This window comes from Hemiscyllium ocellatum, chromosome 38 (genome assembly GCF_020745735.1).
Source record: "Hemiscyllium ocellatum isolate sHemOce1 chromosome 38, sHemOce1.pat.X.cur, whole genome shotgun sequence".
Lineage (NCBI taxonomy): Eukaryota > Metazoa > Chordata > Chondrichthyes > Orectolobiformes > Hemiscylliidae > Hemiscyllium > Hemiscyllium ocellatum.
Window position 1 is genome coordinate 24865093 of NC_083438.1, and position 16198 is coordinate 24881290.

Below are 16198 nucleotides of genomic sequence, written 5' to 3' on the forward strand. Positions count from 1 at the left end.
AATCCCTGACATTAAGGAGACATCTTTGTGTTGTTCATACCTTTCAGTGGAAATGTCTTCCACAGCAATTCTCTTCACTTTCCTCATTTCCATCATAATTTCATCTGAGATGAGCAGCATTTTCTTCAACCAGACAGGAATGAGCCTGTGGTGTTCTTTGCCACAAAAAACAGTCTAAGCCAACATAACGACTGTTTCAGGATAGATATAGTTCTGTGGGCTAAAGGGATCAAAGGTTATGGTGTAGAAAGCAAGAACAGGGGACTGAGGTGGATGTTCAGCCATAATTATCTTGAATGGTGGAGCAGGTTTGAAAGGTTGAATGGCTTACTCCGGCTCCCATTATATTTGTGCTGTGTTCAATCCACATGTTATTCTGCAATATTTTGTGAATGTGTGTGTTTGCGTCTGAATCTGTATATCTGAGAGAGAGAAAGTGTGTGTGTGTCTCTTTGCGTGTGAGAGAGGTAGCAACTATGTGTGTGAGTGTGAGAGGGAGTTTGTGTGTGCATGAGAGAGAGAGAGGGAGTATGTGTGTGTGTGTGTGAGAGTGAGAGAGGGAGTGTGTGTGTGTTAGTGTTTGTGTGAGAGAGGGAGAGCATGTGTAAGTGAGGGAGGGAGTGAGTGTGTGTGTCTGTGTGTGTGTGTGAGAGAGAGAGGGTGTGTGTATGAGAGAGAGGGAGTGTGTGTGTCTGTGTGTGTGAGAGAGAGGGAGTGTGTGTGTGTCTGTGTGTGTGAGAGAGAGGGAGTGTGTGTGTGTGTCTTAGTGTGTGTGAGAGAGGGAGTGCATGTGTGAGTGAGAGAGGAAGTGAGTGTGAGTGTGTCAGTGTGTGTGAGAGAGAGAGGGTGTGTGTGTATGTGCGTGTGAGAGAGAGAGGGAGTGTGTGTGTATGTTAGTGTGTGTGTGAGAGAGGGAGTGCATGTGTGAGTGAGAGAGGAAGTGAGTGTGAGTGTGTCAGTGTGTGTGTGTGTGAGAGTGAGGGTGTGTGTGTGAGAGAGAGAGATTGAGAGAGGGAGTGTGTGTGTGTATGTGTGTGTGTGTGAGAGAGGGAGTGTGTGTGTATGCTAGTGTGTGTGAGAGAGGGATAGCATGAGTGTGAGGGTGAGAGAGGGAGTGTGAGTGTGTGTGAGAGAGGGAGTGTGTGTGAGAGAAAGAGAGAGGGAGTGTGTATGTGTGTGTGTGTGAGAGACATTCCAATGGAGGGAGTTTCTTCTCTCTGTTGGATCTAAACTGTTCATTGCAGTGAGGGAGAAAAACATGGGAGAAGGTTACAAGCGTGTCCCTGTGACTGTTGACAGAAATTTAATGACAAGATTGAATGGATATTTCACCCCATTCTTCAGCTCCTCTCTGAATTTAGTCTGGGTCACGACATAAATACCTGTGTTCGTGCAAGTACTGAGTACTTGCAACATCTTTGATGTGCGGTATGTGGTGTAGTTCGGGTCAATATAGGAGTAATACGGTATCATATATGCAATTCGCCGGTAAATGATGTACACAATGTGTAACACCCATAAAAGGATGAAACTGCCTGAAATGCTCAAGAGTAAAATAATGGATTTCCTGCGACTCTTAATCTCTGGATCATTGTGCTCATCTCTGTAGCTTTTGCCCCGAAGTCCTCTTCGAACTTTACTTGCTACTAAAATGTGTCTGACTGTCAAAACATTGAGCAGCAGAATTAAAAAAAAAGGGATACAAGGTGTTAAAATATAATGAATCATTTCTAAGGCAGCCCATCCAGGAGATGTGTGGAAGCTTGGTTTAGTGACACAATTCCAGGGAACATTACCAATTACATATTCAGGTTCCTTTATAAAGCACCAAGGGACAGACTCCAAACAGCCCAGCAGGCTCACTGTTGCTATAACCACAGTCGCAGTTTTCTTGGTGCAATATTTTGTTTTCAGCTTCTCGCAACAAATGGCCACAAATCGATCCACGGTGAAAGCAACTGTGAGCCACACAGAAACAACAGTGGCTGCCACGGCTGAAAAATAAATGACAATACAGAGAGGAGTAATGAAAATGAAGGAATCTGCAAAATACATTGAGGCTGTCTGCCTCAGTAAGGGATCAGTGATGACGACAAGAAGATCAGTAGCTGCCATTCCCACAAGGTAGCAAGTGATACATGGCGAGAGACCACACTTGCCTCGGCATAAGATCACAATGGCCACCAGGTTAACTATCAGAGAGAAGGCGAGAGGAAAAGATCAATCAGCAACTGCACATTTAATTTTGTCTTCACATCCTGTACCCTGTTCACCAGTCTAATATCCAAATCCAGCCAAACAGTGAAGTGTCTATCAATGTTTTAGTGCTTTTCCAGATGCTCCAAGCTTCCACCTCTGCCTGCACAATTTTCATTTAATCTGCACGCATGGAATGAAGACAATCTAAATTGTCTTCCAGATATCAACCCAATAAACTAACACTCCTCAAATTTTAAAGTGTACTGTGTGTGATCCCTGTTGAGAAGAAACAAAAACAAAGATACAAACAAACCCAACTGTCCAAGGGGAAAGGAAAACCAATGGACAAAGTTCCTGTTATCTAACTTTTATACTAATATCCAAAGCAAAGTCAATATAAATTAAACATGAATTGATGGCAAATTGCAATAAGTTAATGGTTAACAGGTAGACAACTCAGCATGTATGTGATAAATTACAGCCATAATGTCTGTCAAGACAGTCCTGAAGAAGGGTTACACCCGAAATGTCGACTTCTCCACCTCCTGATGTTGCCCGGCCTGCTGTGTTCTTCCAGCCTACTGCCTGTATATTTAAGACTATAACTTCAGTGCCTTCCCTTGCAAGATATGGTAGTCAGTTAATAGTTAGACCAGTCAGCAGATATGTGATAAATTACAGCCACAATATCTGTCAAGACTCCCAACTTCAGCTCCTTTCCTCGGGAGATTTGTTTTCCAAAAGAGTAAGTATAAATTAAAAAGTGTTCCATGTGTACATTCTTTAATACAATAGTACATTTCACAGAGGCTGTGAGTCTGTTCTCCTTCATTATTGGTTGTAAATGTATGGTTGAAAATGTGTTGCTGGTTAAAGCACAGCAGGTAAGGCAGCATCCAAGGAACAGGAAATTTGACGTTTCGGGCCAGAGCCCTTCATCAGGAATGTATATGTATGGACTTCTTTTATCTAAACTGTCAGTGGAGACATTATGCACAATGGGCCAATTCACAGCTCTCATTTGTTTTGAAGTAACAGTAACAGTGAAAAATTCTACTGACATATCACCCACTCCAATATTCAGCCTTCAATTCTCACTTTCCAACTACATCTTCATCTTCTCCCCTTGTAAAAACCCAATTTCATAGATCCATTTTGTGTGCCCTCCCTTGCTCGTGAATGTTGGTTTTTCAGACCCTTTGCTCTGAACTCACCCACACCAGGACCTGACACTCTTCCAACCAAACTCTTCTTACAGAAATCTGCAACCTGCAATGTCATGCATGATGAAGACCGACAGAAAAGATATCAATAGCTGCAGTTCCACAAACCAGGACAAACCTCCCCCTCAGAATAACTGTCCAGCTCCTTCATCAGAAGCACCAGAAGAATGAAAGTATTGATAAATCCATGTCACACATGGTGCCTCATCAATCTCTGAAAGAACATTTACAAAAAAAACTTACACTGCAGGTTAATGCCAACGAGTGAAATTATTAATTCTTGCTGGTGATTTGATTTCTGCTCTTAACACAAGCATCCAATTCAATGTTATGGATCTGTTCGCCGAGCTGAGAATTTGTGTTGCAGATGTTTCGTCCCTGTCTAGGTGACATCCTCAGTGCTTGGGAGCCTCCTGTGAACCGCTTCTATAATTGTTCCTCCAACATTTATGGTGATTTGTATCTGCCACTTCCAGTTGTCAGTTCCACCTGTCCCCTGCAGTGGCCGGTATATTGGGTCCAGGTCAATGTGCTTATTGATTGAATCTGTGGATGAGTGCATGCCTCTAGGAATTCCCTGGCTGTTCTCTCTTTGGCTTGTCCTATCGTAGCAGTGTTGTCCCAGTCGAACTCATGTTGCTTGTCATCTGTGTGTGTGGCTACTAAGGATAGCTGGTCATGTTGTTTCGTGGCTAGTTGCTGTTCATGGATGCGGATCGTTAGCTGTCTTCCTGTTTGTCTTATGTAGTGTTTTGTGCAGCCCTTGCATGGGATTTTGTACACTACATTGGTTTTGCTCATGATGGTTATCGGGTCCTTCGTCCTGGTGAGTTGTTGTCTGAGAGTGGCTGTTGGTTTGTGTGCTGTTATGAGTCCTAGTGGTCGCAGTTGTCTGGCTGTCAGTTCGGAAATGCTCTTGATGTATGGTAGTGTGGCTAGTCCTTTAGGTTGTGGCATGTCCTCATTCCGTGGTCTTTCCCTTAGGCATCTGTTGATGAAATTGCGGGGGTTTCCGTTTTTGGCGAATACATTGTAGAGGTGTTCTTCTTCCTCTTTTTGCAGTTCTGGTGTACTGCAGTGTGTTGTGGCCCTTTTGAACAGTGTCTTGATGCAACTTCTTTTGTGTGTGTTGGGGTGGTTGCTTTCGTAGTTTCAGACTTGGTCTGTGTGTGTGGCTTTCCTGTATACCTTTGTGGTGAATTCTCCGTTCGGTGTTCTCTGTACCAGCACGTCTAGGAATGGGAGTTGGTTGTCCTTTTCTTCCTCTCTCATGAATCAGATTCCTGTGAGTGTGGCGTTGATGATCCGGTGTGTGTTCTCTATTTCTGTGTTTTTAATGATTGCAAAGGTGTCATCCACATATCTGACCCAGAGTTTGGGTTGAATTTGCTGTAGGACTGTTTGTTCTAACCTTTGCATTACAGTTTCTGCTATGAGTCCAGAGATGGGGGAGCCCATGGGTGTGCCGTTGATTTGTTCATATCGACAAACCCTAGCCAGAGAAACACTAGCCAACCTGCTGGACATACAGAACAGACAGCAAGACGGGAACCTATCAACAAAGGCAACATACTCAAACTACTGGACCTGTGCCTCACAACACTTCACATTCTACAACCAAATATATGAACAATTCAACGGCACACCCATGAGCTCCAAGAGGAAGAAGAACACCTACACAACATATTCGGCAAAAACGGATACCTCCGCAATTCCATCAACAGATGCCTAAGAGAAAGACAAGGGAAGGAGGGCACTGAGGATGTCACCTAGACAGGGGACGAAACGTCTGCAACACAAATTCCCAGCTCGGCGTACAGAACCACAACAACGAGCACCTGAGCTACAAATCTTCTCCCAAACTTTCATCCAATTCAATACTTGCATTCTAAAAGGATAACCCTGAAACAATACCAGCCTTGGATCAGCAAATGCCATCGCAGATGTAACATGGTCCTGTGGAAATTGAAACAGCAGTGAACATGTTATCATGCATCTGTTGGACAGACCAGATGGCTGTCTGAAACAGTCACATGTAATGTCAGGAAGAGCCAATAATAGATTTTCATCACTTTTAATTGCGATACCATCTTACCAGGAACTCCAACAGCTGAAATTAAAGGATAATAAACACGCCTTATCTCCCATACTCCAGAATACACCATTTCTCTGAAAGACAGTGATTTCTGTTGGATTGTACCCAAGATTCTGACAAGATCTCTCGCTGATCTGCTCTGATAGGTTTTTTATATGGAGAATAAGTCTCCACTGACATTGTTATACCCCTGCCATTGACATTATTTCCATGAAGTTGAACAAACACATTACCTCACCAGAGTTGTCCCTGATGTGAGCGGTTTGGTGAATGGAGCGCAATCATTTCACAGTCCAGAAGCTATTGCTTGGGATTAACTCAGTAATGAAGCTGGAATCAGTTGATTTACAAATTTCATATAACTTTAATGAGCAAATTCAATATCATTGGTACAATTATAAATGTGACAGATTTCTCCAGTCTTCAACTTTACCAGGGACCCCAACATTCGTGCTTCCCTTTGTGCTACAGTGTTTCATTCACAATACCAAGTCCCTACAATTGGAACAGGTTAAGTCAACATTCAGCATTTCAGCCTGTGAATAGCTGAGTGCAATAATAGAGGAGGTTTCTTTTGCCCTCCTGCTCAACCCTGTTTCTCTGAAAGTGATCACCTGTTCATTCGAAAAGATTCCCCATTGGAATCTGGTTAGCAAGGTTAGATATCATGGAATACAGGGAAAACTAGCCATTTGGATAAAGAACTGGCTCAAAGATAGAAGACAAAGGATGGTGGTGAAGGGTTGTTTTTCAGACTGGAGGCCTGTAACCAGTGGAGGGCCACAAGGATCAGTGTTGGACCCACCACTTTTCATCATTTGTATGAATGATTTGGATGTGAGGTATAGTTTGTAACTTTGCAGAAGACAACAAAATTGGAAGTGAAATAGACAGCAAATAAGGTTGCCTCAGATTACAATGAGATCTTGGTTAGATGGGGCATTGGGCTGAGGAGGAACAGATGGATTAATTTAGATAAATGCGAGGTGCTGCAGTTTTGGGAAAGCAAATCTTAGCAGGACTTATACACTTAGACCTTGGAGTGCAGGTTCATAGCTAGTTGAAAGTAGAGTTGCAGGTAGATGGGACAGTGAAGATGGTATTTGAAATGCTTTCCTTGATGGGTCAGAGCATTGAGTACAGGGGTTGGTAGGTCATACTGTGGCTATACAGGATGTTGATTCAGCCACTTTTGGAATATTGTGTGTAATTCTGGTCTCCTTCCTATCGGAAGGATGTTTGTGAAACTTGAAAGGGTTTATGAGGATGTTGCTAGCGTTGGAGGATTTGAGCTATAGGGAGAGGTTGAATAGGCAGGGGCTGTTGTCCCTGCTGCCTCAAGGCTGAGGGGTGACCTCATCGAGGTTTATAAAATGATGAGGGGCATGGATAGGGTAAATAAACAAAATCTTTTCCCTGGGGTGGGGGAGTCCAAAACTAGAGGGTATAGGTTTAGAATGAGAGAGGAAAGATATAAAAGGAATCTAAAGGGCATTTTTTTCCAACAGAGGGTGGTGCTTGTATGCAATGAGCTGCCAGAGGAAATGGCAGTATAATTGCAACATTTGAAAGGCATCTGGATGAGTATTTGAATAGGAAAGGTTTAGATGGATATGGGCCAAGTGCTAGTAAATGGGACTAGATTAGGTTGGGATATTTGGTCAGCAAGGATGAGTTGGATCAAAGAGTCTGTTTCCGTAATGTACTTCTCTTTGGCTCTATGACTCTACATCGACTGTTGTCTCGAGTCAAATCAGAACTCTTTTAGTTCCTGGCTGTGATTCTCCTTCCCAATACTGACTTGAGAGCTCGAAGATAGAGGTAGAGATGTTACCACTTGATATTTGAGCTCTGTTCTTCGTAACACATGAACACTTTGTGACTTTCACTGTCCTTGTCCTTTTGCAGTCGGCTGTTTCCACTACAGTGAGAATCCTCCATTCCACAATCTATTTGCTATTTCCCGTTCACATGCTTGATGATATCGCTGGAAAAAAATTACATTTCGAAGGTTTGGCTGATGGATTGGCCTGAACTGAACGGCGTGCAAAGTTTAAACATTTCTGAATGCCAACATCATAAAAACCTTAGCCTATGGTCCCATTAATTTTCAATGTCGACTCTCTTGAGTTTCAGAGAAAAGTAGGCTATATTTAAGATGCAAAGTGAACATTCAGGCATTTGTGGATGATCGAATGCTTTGTGGTGCAGTTCCTCCAACAAGCTGTTTGTCATCAGTTGAAATATGCAGATTTCCTGTCAAATAAACAGGAGATAGTGTGTGTCCAATATTTAAATCAATGTTATGACCAATGCTATTTAATGAACGAGGGTGGCATGGTTAGCACTGCACCTGGGACCTAGCTTTGTTTCTAACCTGTGTGGAGTTTATATGTTCTCCCTGTGTGAGAGTGGGTTTCCTCTGAGTGCTTTGATTTCCTCCCACACTCCAAAGATGTGTAGGTTACATGAATTGGTTACATAAGTTGACCTGAAAAATGTGTTGCTGGAAAAGCGCAGCAGGTCAGGCAGCATCCAAAAAGCAGGAGAATCGACGTTTCGGGTATGAGCCCTTCTTCAGGAATGAAGCGAAACGTCCCGAAACGTTTCTCATGCCCGAAATTTTGATTCTCCTGCTCTTTGGATGCTGCCTGACCTGCTGCGCTTTTCCAGCAGCACATTTTTCAGCTCTGATCTCCAGCATCTGCAGTCCTCACTTTCTCCTACGCTATGTTGACCCATATTGTGCAGACTAGGTGGATTAGCCATGGTGAATAGGGGGTTATGGGTTCGAGTGGGATGCTTTCAGACAATAGGTGCAGACTTAATGGGCCAAATGGTTTCATTCCACACTGTAATTCTATTAACAAGTGGTAATATCTCTATCTTTGGAATAGAAGTTCAGCATTCAAATCCTACCTGCCTCAAAGGGGAGTGTGAGTTTCAAACATAAGTCACATGCTACAAAAGAACTGATAATTCTTCTTTAGAAATTGCATTCTGTTTCCTTTCTGCCAAATTGAGTCATAGATTCATACAGCACGGAAACGAACCCTTCGCTCCACCCAGTCTGTATTGACCACAATCTCAAACTAAACTAGTCCCACCTGCACTTGGCCCTTTCCCTCCAAACATTTATTGTTCATAAATTTATCCAAATGTCTTTTAAACAATGTAACAATAGCTGTATCCACCACTTCCTCTGAAAGTTCAAACTCCGCAGGAATTACTCTCTGCGTAAAAATAATGCCCCCCTGTCTACTTTAAATCCCTCCTGTCACCTGAAAAATATGCCCCCTGCTCTTGAAATTCCCCACCCTAGGGAAAAAAACACCTGCCATTCACCTTATCTCTACCTGTTTTGACTTTATAAACTTCTATAAGGTCACGCTAAACCTCCCACACTCCTGTAACAGGGTGACCAGAGTGGGACACAGTACTCCAGAAGGGACCCCACCAATGACCTGTATAACCTCAACATGACGTCCCAACTCCCATTCTTAAAGGTCTGAGCAATGAAGGCAGGTGTGCTAAACACCCTCTAACCACCCTATCTACTCAAGGCCTTACTTACAATCGTATAGTTCGTGCCTTTGGGTCAATAGATGTGGAGCTGGAAATAGTGCACAGGTCAGGCAGCATCCAAGGAGCAGGAAAGTCACCATTGCAGATGGGTTAAACACAGACCCCATCTGTAGTTTGTGAGAACAGCAAGCCACTGCAGATGCTGGAGATCTGAAGTAAAAACAAAAAATGCGAGAGATACTCAGCCAGTCTGGCAGGCTGCGTGGTGAGAGAAACTGAGGTTCAAGTTTTGGAGTTTGACTTCAGGACATTGAGGGGATGGGGGACCAGCAGAAGCTGTGGGACATATTGGTACCAATGGCACGGAAAGGCAGAGTGATGAGGTTCTGAAAGCAGGATTCAAGGACTTAGGAAGAAAATTAGAAGCAGGACTTTGAAAGCAGTGATCTCAGGATTGCTCCCCATGCTAACCTGCTAGTGAAAATTAGAACTGAGGATTGATTGAACACATGGATAAAGAATTGTCCTAAGAGGGAGAGAATCTGGCATCTGAAACTTTGGGACCACTCCATGGGCAGGTGGTGCCTATACAAGCTGGTATCGATACACATTCACAGGACTGTGCCTGATGTCCTTGCAGGGAGATTTACTGACGGGGGTTGATTCAAACGCATCAAGGGAAACTGAGAGGCTTTTGATAAACCCCCCTCCACCTCCCCAACATTGAAGTACGTGTTATCGATATTTATATTTTCATTCAGAATGTGGTAAAATTTTGGAATTCTCTCTCCCAAAGTGCTATGGAAGCTCAATCTTTGAATATTGAAGAATAGGTTGATGAATGTTTGGCTGCCAATAATGTACATGATTATGGGGATACGATGGATAAGACTCTAGCACATGGCCTATCAGTCTATTGTATTGGCTCACCAGTCAGTGTGATCATGGCTACTCTGATAATCCTGAACTCCACTTTCCTGCCTTTTCCCTGGATGAGTTCATCTCCAACAACATTCAAGAAGCTTGATGCCATCCAGGACAAAGCAGCCCACTTGATTGGCACCACATTTACACGCCTCCACTCTCTCCATCACTTATGCTCAGTAACAGCAGTGTGTGCTATCTCCTAGATGCACTGCAGAAATTCAGAGATCTTCAGGCAGCACTGATTGAGTTATTGTCAACTGTACCGAAATACAGTAAAAAGCTTTACTAATGCGCTGGAGGCAAATCATAATCAGCAAGGGCATACAGGTCAAAAAGACTTAGACAAAGGTGTATAGGTTACAATAGATGGGGTGTGCACTCGGCAAGATCAGCATTATTTGAGGCTGGAGAGTCCATTCGTCAGTCTAATAAGAGAGAGAAAGAAACGGTTCCTGAACCTGCTGGTGCATGTGTTCAGGCTTCTGTATCTACTGCCTGGCAGAAGAGGCTGTAAGGAATCATTACCAAGGTGCCATGAGTCTTTGATGATGTTGGCAGCCTTTCTGTGGCAGAGAGCTGTACAAATGGCGTGCACAGATGGAACGTTGGCTTCGTGATAGCCTGGGCTGTGCACACCACCTTCTGGAATTTCATGCGGTCCTGGGCAGAACAGTTGCCGCACCAGGCCATGATGGACCTGGACAGTATGCTTTCGATGGTGCATCTGCAAGTGCTGGTGAGGGTCCTTACGCACATGCTGAATTTCCTGAGCCGCCTGAGGAAGAAGAGGTGTCGTTGTGCCTCCTTGACCGTTACATCTATGTGGGAAGCTCAGGACAGATTGCCGGACATCATCACTCTGAGGAATTTGACACTCCCCACCCCTTCACCAATCGTTGCACAATGTTCAGCACCATTCGCAACTCCTCAGGCTCGGAAGGAGTCGTGCCTAAATGCAACAAGATCTGGACAATATCCAGGCTTGGGCTGACAAGTGGCAAGCAACACTCTCACCACACAAATGCCAGGCTATGACCATCACCAATTAGAGACAATCTATTCACTGCCTCTTGCCATTCAATGGTGTTACCATCACCGAATCCCTACTATCATAACCTTGGGGTTATCATTGATCAGAAACATAACATAAACGCACTGGCAACAAAAGCAATTCAGAAGCTTGCAATCTTGCAGTGATTCAACCTCAGTTCTGTTGATGTAGATGGTAGGTGTGTATTTCTCCTTTCTTTCTGAAGTTAATGATCAATTCATTAGCTTTGTTGACATTGAGAGAGACTTTGTTCTCATTGCACTGCTTCACCCGGCCCTCTATCTCCCTTCTGTTTTTTGACTCACCGTTGTTGGATATCCGGGTTTTGGATTGAGGGAAGCCAGATTATGTTAAAATAAGGTGGGATGTAGCCAAAACAGACTGGGAACAGCTGGTTGAGTGTAAATCTGCAGCACAGCAGTGAGAGATACTGGGCAAGAGACAGGCCCAACATGTTCCCTCAGGGCGAAATGTGGGAGCAACAAGCCCAGAGAACCCTGGATGTTTCAGAATATTCAGGAGTGAATTAAAAAGGGGAATAGAGATGCATAACAGTGACAGAGGGAGCAAATCAATGGAGGCTTGAATGAAGTGTCGGAATGGTTGGAGGTGGGGGGAACTCAAGGAAGCAATGTGGAGAGCAAAGGGGGAGAATGACAGCACATAGGCTGATAACATTATGGAGAATCCCAAGGTACATCAAGGGGAAGAGACTAACTTGGGAAAGAGCAGGGCATTTTTGGGATCGGGTGGGGGCGCGGGATATCTATGTGCAATGCTGGTGGACATTGATAAAGTGTTGAATGAATACTTCACTTCTGTCGTTGCTTGGGATAAGGACGGTGCAAGTGCAGAATTTGAAAAGAAGAACATGAAATTCTTGACCAGATTGATACAAGAAGTGAGAAGATATTGAAGGTTTGGCAGATTTAAAAATAGACAATTGCCATGATCTGGTGGAGTTGCATTCCAGTCTGTTGTGACTGGAAATCATAGGGACCCTGACCCAAATTTTGACATTGTTTCTCACCACAGGGAGTATGTTGTTTGGAAGTACTAGCTTTCAGAGCGCTGCTTCTTCATCAGGCAACTAGTGGGACAGGATCATAAGACCCAGAATGTAATGCAAATGATCACTGTGTCACACAATTAAACTGGTATATTGAACAAACCTAGATTGCTGTTAATCCTTTCATCTTTTAGAATGGGTTGCAGGCTTTGGTTTATTAACATGTGAATCCTAGAACTTCCTTTAAGTCATGTTCTCGATAAAACTTAAGGTCTTATCAAAATAAAACTTAGAACATTGAACATAGAAAAATACAGCGCAGTACAGGCCCTTCGGGCCTCGATGTTGCACCGATCCAAGCCCACCTAACCTACACTAGCCCACTATCTTCCATATGCCTATCCAATGCCCATTTAAATGCCCATAAAGAGGGAGAGTCCACCACTGCTACTGGCAGGGCATTCCATGAACTCACGATTCGCTGACTAAAGAATCTACCCCTAACGTCTGTCCTATATCTACCAGCCCTTAATTTAAAGCTATGCCCCCTCGTAATATCTGACTCCATACGTGGAAAAGGTTCTCATGGTCAACCCTATCTAAACCCCTAATCATCTTGTACACCTCTATCAAGTCACCCCTAAACCTTCTTTTCTCCAATGAGAACAGCCCCAAGTGCCTCAGCCTTTCCTCATACGATCTTCCTACCATACCAGGCAACATCCTGGTAAACCTCCTTTGCACCCATTCCAGTGCCTCCACATCCTTCCGATAGTATGGCGACCAAAACTGCACACAATACTCCAGATGCGGCCACACCAGAGTCTTATACAACTGCAACATGACCTCAGGGCTCCGGAACTCAATTCCTCTACCAATAAAAGCCAGTACACCATATGCCTTCTTCACAGTACTATTTACCTGGGTGGCAACTTTCAGAGATCTGTGTACATGGACACCAAGATCCCTCTGCTCATCCACACTACCAAGTATCCGACCATTAGCCCAGTAATCCATCTTCTTGTTACTCCTACCAAAGTGAATCACTTCACACTTAGCGACATTGAACTCCATTTGCCACCTTTCTGCCCAGCTCTGCAGCTTATCTATATCCCGCTGTAACCTGCCACATCCTTCCTCACTGTCAACAACTCCACTGACTTGCTCACTCAGCCTTCTAGACCCTCCTCCAGGTCATTTATAAAAATGACAAACAGCAATGGTCCCAAAACAGATCCTTGCGGAACACCACTGGTAACTGCACTCCAAGATGAACCTTTACCATCAACTACTACCCTCTATCTCCTTCCAGCCAGCCAATTCCTAATCCAAACCTCCAACTCACCCTCAATGCCATACCTCCGTATTTTTTGCAGTAGCCTACCATGGGGAACCTTATCAAACGCCTTACTAAAATCCATATACACCACATCTACCGCTTTACCCTCATCCACCTCTTTAGTCACCTTCTCAAATAATTCAATAAGGTTTGTGAGGCACGACCGGCCCTTCACAAAACCATGCTGACTATCCTTGATCACATTATTCCTATCCAGATGTTCATAAATCCTATCCCTTACAATTCTCTCTAAGACTTTGCCCACAACAGAGGTAAGACTCACCAGCCTATAGTTACTAGGGTTATCTCTACTCCCCTTCTTGAACAAGGGAACCACATTTGCTATCCTCCAGTCTTCTGGCACTATTCCTGTGGACAACGAGGACATAAAAATCAAGGCCAATGGCTCTGCAATCTCCTCCCTGCTTCCTAGAGAATCCTAGGATAAATGCCATCAGGCCCGGGGGACTTATCTACATTCACCCTTTCCAGAATTTCCAACACCTCTTCCCTACATATCTCAAAGCCATCCATTCTAATTAATTGTGACTCAATATTCACATCGGCCACAATGTCCTGTTCCTGAGTGAATACTGACGAAAAGTATTCATTCAGTGTCTCCCCAATTTCTTCAGCCTCCACACACAACTTCCCACTACTATCCTTGACGGGACCTATTCCTACCCTAGTCATCTTTTTATTCTTGACAAACCTATAGAAAGCCTTTGAGTTTTCCCTAATCCTATCAACCAAGGACTTTTCATGTCCCCTCCTTGCTGCTCTTAGCTCTCTCTTTAGATCCTTCCTGGCTACCTTATAACTCTCAATCGCCCCAATTGAACATTCACGCCTCATCTTTACATAGGCCACCCTCTTCCCTTTAAGAAGGGATTCCAATTCTTTATTAAACCACGGCTCCCTCACACGACTCTTTCCTCCCTGCCTGACAGGTACATACTTATCAAGGACACTCAGTAGTTGTTCCTTGAACAAGCTCCACATATCGATTGCACCCTTCCCTTGAAGCCTACTTTTCCAAGCCACGCATCCTAAGTCATGCCTCACCGCATCATAATTGCCCTGCCCCCAGCTATAACTCTTGCCCTGCAGTGCATACTTATCCCTCTCCATCACTAGAGTAAAAGTCACTGAATTGTGGTCACTGTCCCCAAAGTGCTCACCCACCTCCAATTCTAACCTCCAACACCTAAAAGTGACATCTCAGCTCAGACAACGTATTTCTAACTTTGGAGGTGGAACCAGTCTGACTCAAGATTAGGATACAGACAGACTCTAACCTGACACTTTTAATGCACTGTCTGTACAACAGGGTCTGGGTCCTTTCTTGTCTGTGATCTTCATAAATAATGTTGGTTAGAATGTTGGGGCTTGAGAATAAGTTTTCGGGTGGAACGAAGATTGGCTGGGTGATGAACAATGAGGATGAAGGTGTTAAGTTACAAGAGGACAATAACAGATTAGTCAGCTGGACAGATCAGGTAGCAGATGGAATTTCATCCCATTAAGTGTGAGGTGATGCACTTTGGAAGAAGGAACAAGACAAGGGAGTACTCAAGGAATGCTTGGAAGCTCAGAGGAATACAGGGGTCTTAGGCTGGTCCACACTTCACTGAAGGTATCAGGACAGATTAATAAGACGCTTAAGAAAACACATGGGCTGCTTGCCTTTTGTGAGTTGTGGCATGGATTATAAAACCAAGGAGGTTATGCTAGAGCTGTACAGGACTGTGATTAGCCCACTGATAGAGTACTGTGCTGGTCACAACACTATAGGAATCATATAATTCCAACAGTGTGGAAAGAGGCCATTCAACCCATCAAGTAGAGATTGAGGAAAATCATGAGAGGCATGGATTGCATGAATAGACCAGGTCTAACCTGCACATCTTTGGACTGTGGGAGGAAACTGGAGCACCTGAAGGAAACCCAGACAGATATGGGCAGAACTTTCGGTCTCCCCACGGATAGTTGCACACAGGTGGAATCGCACACAGGTCCATGGCTCTGTGAGGCAGCAGTGCTAACCACTGAGCCACCTTTTGGATGTGATTGTGATTGCACTAGAGGGGGTGCAGAGGAGATTTACCAAACTGTTGCCTGGGATGGAGCAATACAGTGACAAAGAGAGATTGGATAAGCTTGGGTTATTTTCTTTGGAGCAGGGAGGATCGAGGGGAGATCTGATAGAGGTGTATAAGAGTATGAGTGGCACGGACAGCCTGGATACGAAGCAACAGTTCCCCTTAATCACAGGGTCACTAACATTGGGGGTCCTCATTTTAAGGTGAAAGGCAGGAGGGTGTGAGGGAATTTGAGGGGCACGATCACCCAGAGGGTGGTAGGGATCTGGAGTAGTTGACCTCTTAACATTTAAAAAGTACTTGCAGGAGTAGTGGAAATGTCAAGACTATGGGCTGAGTGCAGGGAAGTGGGTAAAAACAATGATTGCAGATGCTGGAAACCAGATTCTGGAGTAGAATGGTGCTGGAAATGCACAGCAGTACAGGCAACATCCGAGAAGCAGGAAAATCGATGTTTCGGGGCAAAAGGCCCTTGGTGTCCACAGTGGTGTTCTACTGGGAAGGCTGAAGCCAAGTAGTTATTCAACCCCAACTTCAAACACCAGGAGGCGCAGGGTTAAGGTGAGAGGGGGAAAGTTTAAACCAGATGTGCGAGGAAAGTTTTATTCCACAGAGGGTGGGAGGTGCCTGGAACGCATTGCCAAGGGGGGATGGGAGAAGGAGATACAGTTACAGAGTTTAAGGAATATTTAGACAGACACATGAAATAGAGGAATAGAGCGCGTGAA